Genomic DNA, 10,064 nt, shown 5'->3' with positions numbered 1-10,064 from the left:
ACTCCTGTCCGCTCTCAGCTGGTGTTCTGCATGTACTTCTATGTCTGAAGGTGTATTGGTGATATATATGTGGAGAGAGATGTACTCCATGTCCACCTCTCCTCCACCATCTTGTTCTCTCCTCGCTCAGGATATTTTAAATAACATTTTTAAATGGTATTTCCAAGCCAACGAAACATGCCTTTGGTTTTAGTTTATTGACTATTCTTAATGGTGCGTTTTCATCAGATTGGGTTGGGCTAATCAGGAATTCTATAATTCGTCTTTGATTTGTTAGTGATTGTTCAAACTAACTTTCAAAAAACAGTTAGGAATACTGGGATACAAAATTAGACCATGAGCAGCTCCAAATACCATCACAAGAAACAATCTTAAAAAATGTCCTGAAGATGTATGCTTTAGCTGCAGACAGGACACACACGCCTATTATTGTTGAAAATGCACATTGTGACACAAGGCAGCCAGCAGATACAATGCCTCAGTGGTTTTTCAGTTTACTGAGGGCTTTGAACTTGAAACAAACGCACAGGAAGTGTGAGTAGAAAAGTCAAAAGAAAAACCTATACAAATGACAAGATTAATCATGGCTATGGAATCAAGATTGACATTCCAGGAGGCCATAAAACCCATGAGGCCCATAATCACAAAAGCAATAGCAAAAGTTACCCCCAAAGAACACAGGGGATGAGGAATTAACAATAAGGAAACAATGAACATAGCTACTGATGCAACAGTCACATTTTGAACAGTGTTTTCTCATATTGCAGAATACTGATCAAAATATATGAAAGCCTGGTTGTATACCATTAGGGGAACTTCACACTTCTCGGCCATGTCTCGGAACTGGTGTAACACCAGTTTATTATTGGTTGAAGAAGACATACTCATGGTTTGAATGAAGGCCTGGGAACAAATGATTTCCTGTGATGATGTAATATTAATGTTATACACTAAAAGTGGAAATTCCATTTAAAAAGTGCCTTTATTGCTTAGAAAAGCTGTCTTATCATTTGTATCTTGATGGAGGTTTTCCATATATTTTATATATTCTCATAAACAAAACTCTGTAAGATTTTTATCTACATACTCACTGTTTTCAAAATCTGCCAGACAGTTTTTCCAGTTTTAGCCTAGTATCTTTATCCCAGTAGTCAAGAGTCTCAGTAATGATAAACATAACCCTGGAACCATAATATGAAAAATATTCTTCTTCTACATTACAACATTGTGTGGTATAGGAGTTGTCACTTGCCAAATTTCGGAGGTCTAAGCTTTCCTGCACTCAGAAACACCCATATATACTACTTATGATGTATGAAGTATAGGAGCACTACAAAAAACCTGGACTCGGTGCTTGTGAGAAAAGGACTAAAATATTATCTAAAGAATAGATTCACTGGATTCCGTATGTAACATAGATAGCCAACGGGAATTTGCTGTATGGCTCAGGAAACTCAAACAGGGGCCCTGTATCAACCTAGAGGAGTGAGATGGGGAGGGAGATGGGAGGGAGTTTCAAAAGTGAGGTGATATTTGTATACCTATGGCTGATTCATGTTGAGGTTTGACTGAAAACAAAATTCTGTAAAGCAATTATCCTTCAATAAAAAATAAATTGAAAAAAGAATAGATTCATTGGATGGATATCAGCTTTATGTTCATCTTGGAGAAAATTACCTGGGAGGCAAAAGGACTTTTTTAATGAGGAACACTTTTGGTCAGGAGTTTCCTGCTTCTTCAGCCAGCGTAGACAGACTACTACTCTTTTACCATCCATGGCCATAAACGCTCCAAAACAGATGATGTTATGAAAATAAGAGCAGGGTTGTTTCTATGTAAATGCCAAAGTATTGTACGGACCTGAAAGAGGTCAGGTTCTCTTTATTATTATGAAAGAGGTCCTAATTCCTGTATAGAAGGCCAGGACATTGGTGATGGTGGTGATTGTAATGGATACTGCCACTTTTGAATAGACATCGGACATCTGCTCACTTATGCTATCCATGAGGCTGGTCTTCTGCCAGGTAGAAATCATGATAAACATGTCTTCAACTCCAACACTGTTAGAGAAAGAAACAGAGTCTCTGCATTTTTTAAACATCCATTTAAAATTAACAAGATCAACTCAAACGGTTTTCTTTGCCTGTCTCTCAAGGTCTCACTGATCTTGCGGTGTGCTTGTGTGAATGAATGACGTGTCCTGTGCAAAGCAAGTGATGAGCCCTGCACTGGGGTTTTTTTTTTTTTGTGTGCCTTATAATGACTGAAGGCAGACCCCAAAATGGAAGCCTTGTCGGGATTTATATAATGACCTCCCAATGCCAAGAGATGCCCAACATCCCTGCGAGGGGAAGGACCAGAAATGGGTGAAGCGTGTAGACCGAATTTTCCTTTCTCGGTCAGCTTTTCCTGGTCTCTTTGACCATTCCATAATTGCGTGGGGAATTAGAACTACTAACCTAACCTGTCGGATCATAGACTTTCAAGGGACTTGTGATCCATACCGTTACTCTGTACTTTTACTTAGACCTCAAACTATATGGATGGAAGTGCCTAGCCTTGCTAGGAGCTGAAAGTAACAAGAACACGTTTGGGAGCAAGGCAGAGCTCTAGCTCCAGGAACGTCTCTCAGGCTAGAGATCATTCTCTTGGCTGGCTGCCTCAGGGTCCAGAGTCCTAAAAGTAAGTCTTTGTCATGGCTATGCCTCTGATCTATGTGGGTAGATGCATTGCTGGTGACCATGAGGTTTTTGAAGACACAGATCGGGAATTGCAGGATCTACTCAACTTGGAAGTACGGTGGGCTTCCTTTGGTAGTGCTGCTGCTGCTGCTAAGTTGCTTCAGTCGTATCCAACTCTGTGCAACCCCATAGACGGCAACCCACCAGGCCCCACCATCCCTGGGATTCTCTAGGCAAGAACACTGGAGTGGGTTGCCATTTCCTTCTCCAATGCATGAAAGGGAAAAGTGAAAGTGAAGTCACTCAGTCGTGTCCGACTGTTTGCGACCCCATGGACTGCAGCCTACCAGGCTCCTCCGTCCATGGGATTTTCCCGGCAAGAGTACTGGAGTGGGTGGCCATTGGTAGTGCTAGCTCTTAGCAGACCAGAGAAAGCTCTCCAATGGCTTGTGTCTCAACTCCCTAGATATTCCTTTTGTGGAATCTCTGGGAACGAACAGGAAAGACTGGCCCTAGTAAGTTGAGGACAGATATCACTTTTTCCTCACTGGCTGACCCTCCAGTCTCTCTTTTCCTATCACATATACTGGTGTGGCAACACTCAAAAGAGACATCGTGGATTTCTTGTTCGTCTCTTTATAACCCAAAGCTTCTACTGTGTTCAGGACTGTACTCGGGAATGTGCACACACACATGGAACATGGATGCTTCCCCTAGAAGACGAGCTTGGGAAACACTCCAGGAAAGCTACTCTCCTCCACCCCAGGTGGCATCAGAGAAGGAGCAAAAATCAGACAAAGGTCTTCAGGGTGAGGAACTGGACATCAGTCTGGGATGCCATCAGGTCTACCTCTGGTGCATCTCCATCCCATCTCGGTGGTGGAACCAGAAGGGACGGATAAGTCACCTTTGTCAGTAAGGGGCAGACTAAGTCCAACCAAGGAAGGAAAGCTTCAGTGGAAGATCTGTCTACACCCCCATCTAGAGGAGGGAGGGACACCTCCAGTGGAAAGAAGCCACGGCTGTGGATGCTGCTTTTTTCTCTCTTACAGATGGGAGCTAGCAGATCCAGAACCACCTCTTTAAAATGTATTTTAAAGTTTGATTCCCAGAGTTTAAAAAAGACATACCTGATCTTTGTCGTTGATACTGAATGGCCATGGTATGCTTTGGAAGATGGGGAACACTGGTCGGCTGAAGGGTCTCAGTTATAATACTGTTTTACAATTAGATCAGTTCTGTAGCAAACAAAAGAAATGGGTAGAAATGCCATATGTGTTGCTCTTTATCTGTCTGCAAGACATGCCAGACTTAGGTCCTAAGGGTGCAGTTTTGGGTGTGAAACATTCAGCTGCCTCTTCTTCTCTTACTTTGCCCCTGTATCTGGGGCTCCCAACTAAACAGGCTGAGTCCGGGCACCCTTCCAGAAGGGGTTGCCTCAGTCTCAGTATAAACTCAAACAGTCCCAGTTCATAGACACCTTTACAGGCCTAACTTTATGACCTTACTTGGAGAGATGTAATGTATGTCTTGGGACAGATGCTGACTCCTGACTCGAGAACTCGAGTTTTGGGAGAAGCTACTATACTACTTTTGAAGATGAATGACCTGAGCATGAGACAAGGGGAAAGAGGGAACACAAAATAGCCCTCCTCCCTCCTGGGACCCAAGCAGTTCCCATAATGAGCCAGACTGTGACTATAGCATGCTTAAATGAAGGTGGGATCAGAACCAGTTTGCCAGTTGTATTCTTGAAAGACTCAAGCGAGTGCACACTAAGACTTTAAACTATGCTCAGTTGGCTGACACAGAACAGGGAGAGAAGAAAGCTCCTGATAAATTCCTAGATAGACTACAAGAGGCTCTCCACAAGTTTACTGACTTTGATCCCAAAAGTACAGAGGAAGGAATAATCTGAAAAATAGATTCCTCACTCAGTCAGCTCCAGATATCTGCTATAAGTTATGAAAACAGGCATTTGGACCAAATTAGTCTTTAAAAAACTGTTACAGCTGGCTCAGATGATATATCATAGTAAAGAATATGAGGAGGAAAGTAGGAGGAAAAAAAAAAAAAAAAACCTTGCAAAAGAATGAAGCCCCAACAATGGCTGTTAGATCCATTCTGAAACAGACTGAGGAAAAGTGCCAAGAGTAACCCAGGTGAAAAGGGGTGGACTTCTTATTATGGTGGAAATAGAGGCATCTCAAGCTGGATTGTCCTCAGGCATCTAAGCTGCGCCCGGCTCCATGTCCGGTCTATAAAATGACCACACCTGAGGAGAGGCCGCCCTCTGAGACATAGGCCCCAGGAGTTGGACTCTCAAGGCATTCGGGACTGAAAGTGCCTGGGGGTCCCCATACAAGCTCCCATTCTAATTACACCTGTGGAACCCTCGGGATTAATAACTGTGGGGGGCCAATTGATCAATTTTCTTTTGGACACTGGGGCAACTTTCTCTGTGCTCACTGAAGCCCCTGGTCTGCTTTCCTCCTGATCCACTACTCTGATGGGACTGTCAGGATGAGCCAAGCGCTATATTTCAGTCATCATTTAAGCTGCAACTGGGGCTCCGTGCTGTTTTCTCATGAGGATCTGATCGAGCTGGAGTCTCCCTCACCCCTTCTAGGGAGGCATATACTGAACATGGTCCAGGCCTCTGTTTTCATGAATATGGAGCCTGCTCTTTTAAGTGAACAAAATGTAAATCCTAGAGTGTGGGCTGATGGGAAAACTGTGAGTTGAGCACAAAATGCTGTTCCTGTTGTTATCAAGCTCAAAACCCCTCACCTATTTTCACATCAAAAGCAGTATCCACTAAAGCCTGAGGTTAAGGAATGGGCAAAACCTTACTGTACTGACTTCTCTGGATGTAAGGGGGATGTTAAACTCTAAAGTTCAGAGCAACAATGTTCCATCTTAAAGCTACTATAATTCAAGGGGTGTCAAGACTTCTAGGAATAGAATATTACTTACACTGTTCCTAGAGACCCCCATCTTCAGGAAAGCTTGAAAAGGCTAATGCCATTATTAAAGGCCATCCATGTAAGCTAACTCAGGAAACACAAGACAGTTGGTTTAGTTTTACCCGTGACTTTAACGAGAGTTTGAACTGCCCCTAAGAAGAAGGGACTGTGTCTATGAGACTGTTTTCATGCACAGATCTTGTCACAGATCCTGAAACCTTAGAATTAACTATGTGACTCAGCTTTCAGCTTTTCAACCTCCTCATCAGGGAAAGGCTTCGCATGGTGGGTTTCTCCACTTCAAGGAAAGGACTTTCTTCAGCTCTGCGAATACCTGCACTGACAACAAGCATATATGATATCTCGTCTTGATCTGATGACTTCTAACAACCCTAAAGTGGACTGATTCAACTAGGCACATAATGTGACTTTTAATTTTGATTATGATTTAACTTGGTTTAATGGGTATTTTGCCTTACATCTGTAACTGTAAATTGGTGTTTGTTTCTAACCATCTGAAAGCTTCTAAGTTACAAATGGTTGTCCAGGCTCCTCCGAGTGCCACAGCCTCCTGCAACTGTTACTCGGGGCCCCTTGATCAGAGATCCTCAGTATGACTGTTAGCAGAATATATTGCCTCAACAACTTAGGGACAATGCCCCTCAACAGCAGGAAGTAGTTATGGAATGAAAATGATGGCCCTTTCCCTTGGCAACATGATCCTCCTAAAAGAAAAGGGGGGACAGTCAATTCCTAGGTAGGTTGATAAGACCAGGGTACCCAAGGAGGAGAAAGGGGTCTGGAGCCCTTGAGAAGGAGAAAGGGGTCTGAGGCTCCCAAGGAGAAAAGGACAAATGGTCTTTTCTACATTGCTTTGTCTTAGTGAATATAACAATGCATCTTGCTCGAGGACATGTTTCTCCTTAACAAGAACCTTCTGACTAATCCTGTCATCTTAAAATGGATATTATGGGAGCGGGTCTGGTAAGACTTTTTCTTGTTCATTTAAGATGTATGTTGTGGGATTGGGTCTGAAAAAGTATAGAATGCTTTGAAAAGACTAGCTAGGGGAGCACTCTGCCTCCCCCTTCTTATGTCTATGTCAGAATCTTTCTCTGTCCCTTTCTATACTTTAATAAAACTCTGCTACACAGAAGCTCTTGAGTGATCAAGCCTGGTTCCTGGTGGAGAAGAAGCTAAATAGTCTTCTTTGGAGATCACGAATCCAACATCATTCACTGTAAGCTATCATACAATTAGCCTGTTTTTGTTTTTTCCTTTTCTAAATCACACTGAAATGAACATCCTTCTTCTATTTTGTGAGCACCTGTCCAATAATTAGGACAAATTCCAAGAAGTGGAGTTGCCAGGTCAGATTCTATTTTAAATTTTTAAGTCTTTTGATTTGTTGCAAAGTTATTTTTAAACGTGTACCAATTTAAAAATTTCCCTCAGCAGAATGTGTGTTTATTTTCATACAACCTTCCCCAAACCTTCAGTCATGCTATAATATTCATTAATCTAATAAAAAGACAAGGTGTCTCACTTTTGGTTTAACCTGCATCCCTTGATTAATGGAAGGTCAAATATTTCTTATATTTTCAATGATTAGTGTTTTGGATTCTGTGTGTGTGTGTGTGTGTGTGTGTGTGTGAACTGTCTTTCATGTCCCTGGTCTGTGTTTTTCCATTTGGGGTACTAGATTTTTCCAAGTCTTAAAGGCACATAGGACAAAGATTGAGATGGTTGGGTGCCATCACCAACTCAATGGACATGAGTTTGGGTAAATTCCAGGAGTGGGTGATGGACAGGGAGGCCTGGCGTGCTGAAGTCCATGGGGTCGCAAAGAGCTGGATACGACTGAGTGACTGAACTGAACTGAACTGAAAGGCACATAATTCCATTTGATTTTCTTTTTCTCCTGATTCCTCATTTTGGATCTGTAGAGTCACCTATATATAACTATTTTGCCTAATCTAACACAATACCCTTTACCCACCCCACACCCCCACATACACAGTGTGCAGCCTCATGCTTTGTTTTACTCACCTAGAATAAGAAATGGTGAATTTGCAATGATGATCACAAATGGCACCCCAATGTACAATATCAGGCCAAAGCCACTCACCACTGCCAAGGCAGCAGAAAGGACTCCAAAGGTTGCGACTCACATTTTGTTCCGTACACAGTCACACCTGTAAATTTGGAGGGGAAAAGTCATGAAACTTGTGGTGGTAGCTTCCATACTGAAATTCCAGCAATTCATAACATTCTTTACTCGGACACCTCTTCAGAGCCCTCTTGCACAATATTTCCCATACCTGTCTTCTGGAGAACTTTAATTTCCAGGCACTAACCCAGACCAACTGAACAGAAGATGGGGAGTGGGGAGGCATGGACAGAAAAGTTGGGAATCTTTGCTGTTACCAAACTATACTGGTTGATTCTTATGCAGGCAGCAAGCCAAGCATGAATCCACCAACTGGACTTTCAAAACCACAAAGATATACTAAAGCACTGCAAATAGCTAATTCCACTCTGATCTTCAAGGGAGCATGAATGGAAGTAAGCAGTATGAAAGTGCCCAGGTCTAGGTATCTTCTCACCCACTTATGAGTCCAGTTAGCCATAAAGACAATCCTAAATATCTCCTGTATGTCAAAGCTGGTTTAATATATATTGTGGCTAACCAAAAGAATGAAAGCCTTCTTCTAAAAGATTTTTGTGGTTCTCCTCTGCTAGATATGTGTGTTCTAGAAAAGAGGCTCTGTGTTTGTGCTCAGTCGATTCAGTCATGTCTGACCGTTTGTGACCCTATGGACTCTAGCCTACTAGGCTCCTCTGTCCATGGGAGTCTCCAGGCAGAATTAATGGAGTAGGCTGCCATGCCCTCCCTCTAGGGGATATTCCCCACCCAGCGATCAAACCTGAATCTCCTTTGTCTCCTGTATTGCAGGCGGATTCTTTACTGCTGAGCCACTGGGGAAGCCCAAGAAAGGTGGCTACTTAATTACGGGGAAAAAAACATAACATGTACCCCACTTGGAATAACATTGTATGCCTGTTTCTTGGTTGGACCAACAAAAATGGGAATATATACACAGCATTTTAAAAAGACTGGATTTAATACTTTAACTCCCCAACAAACACAACTTTCCATCTTAAAATATTGACGACAATCTCTAGGTTTCTGTTTTACTTCATTGCTAAATTATTCCAAACAAATGACTGATAACTGCCTCTAGAAACCTTTAGTAGAAGAAAGAAACTAAGTTTGGTTTGAAGACTACTACTACTACTACTACTACTAAGTCGCTTCAGTCGTGTCTGACTCTGTGCGACCCCATAGACAGCAGCTCACCAGGCTCCGCCATCCCTGGGATTCTCCAGGCAAGAACACTGGAGTGGGTTGCCATTTCCTTCTCCAATGCATGAAAGGGAAAACTGAGAGTGAAGTGGCTCAGTCGTGTCCGACTCTTTGCCACTTCATGGACTGCAGCCTATCAGGCTCCCCCATCCATGGGATTTTCCAGGCAAGAGTACTGGAGTGGGGTGCCATTGCCTTCTCCGGGTTTGAAGACTAGCAAAGTCAACTATGGAAGTGGAGCTACTGATTCCCAAAGAGCAAAAATATAACTAAGACCTTGTTCATGCAAGGCCACATTAAAATAACTGAATTTTCCTCTTATTAAAACAGCTATGTGTGACTGTATTTCACTTTTTCTCAAATTGCTGGTGTTATCAGTTAAACTCAGGGCCACAAATCAACATACAAACACACACACACAATGTATTTTGTTTTGATTACAGAAAAAATTTGATTACTACCAATACTATCTTAAAGCAACAACATTGGTTTACAGGAGTTTAAGATAAAAGTACCACAGATGAACCTTGAAATCAGAAAGATTAACAGGATAAAAGCTATATCTGACATGTTTAGCTCTATTCCCTCTTTCAGGTTTCTGGATTGTTGGTATAAATTTTTCAGAGGATGGGGGGAGTGAAGTATATTATTGGCTAGAGTGATTATTTGACTTTGACTAGTTGCTGTGTTGACTCTCTCTAAATGACCTTTAATGTTCAGTAGGCAATGGAAGGGAAGACGTGTATGTAGAACACTAGTGAAAACACTTGCAGATTTTCTAGTCCCCAAGAAGGACTTTGGTTAAGCAGTTTCTCAGAATGACTTAGGAGAGTCTTAGAACTTTAGATTCCTGCAATCTTGGAACATAGCTCTGCAGACTCTAATCTACAGTTTGTAGAGAAGTTGCAGAATCCATGTGTCTAAAAATTTCTACATGTGATTCCACTGCTCAGGCGGACTTGGGCATCACTGGCAGCAAAATGACCAATCTAAACAGCTCACTAGAAAAACAGACACTACACATTGGAGAAAGCATAAACCAAGAGTTCC

General features: G+C 42.2%; 1 pseudogene; it reads right to left on the bottom strand.

Moving 5' to 3' along the window:
- Positions 1–273: 273 nt before the first annotated feature.
- Positions 274–8,250, bottom strand: LOC102411964 (annotated as a pseudogene).
- Positions 8,251–10,064: the final 1,814 nt, after the last annotated feature.

This window comes from Bubalus bubalis, chromosome 14, assembly GCF_019923935.1.
Source record: "Bubalus bubalis isolate 160015118507 breed Murrah chromosome 14, NDDB_SH_1, whole genome shotgun sequence".
In the NCBI taxonomy this organism is placed as follows: domain Eukaryota; kingdom Metazoa; phylum Chordata; class Mammalia; order Artiodactyla; family Bovidae; genus Bubalus; species Bubalus bubalis.
The sequence above is the reverse complement of the archived record's forward strand: the minus strand, read 5'-3'. Positions and strand labels throughout refer to the sequence as shown.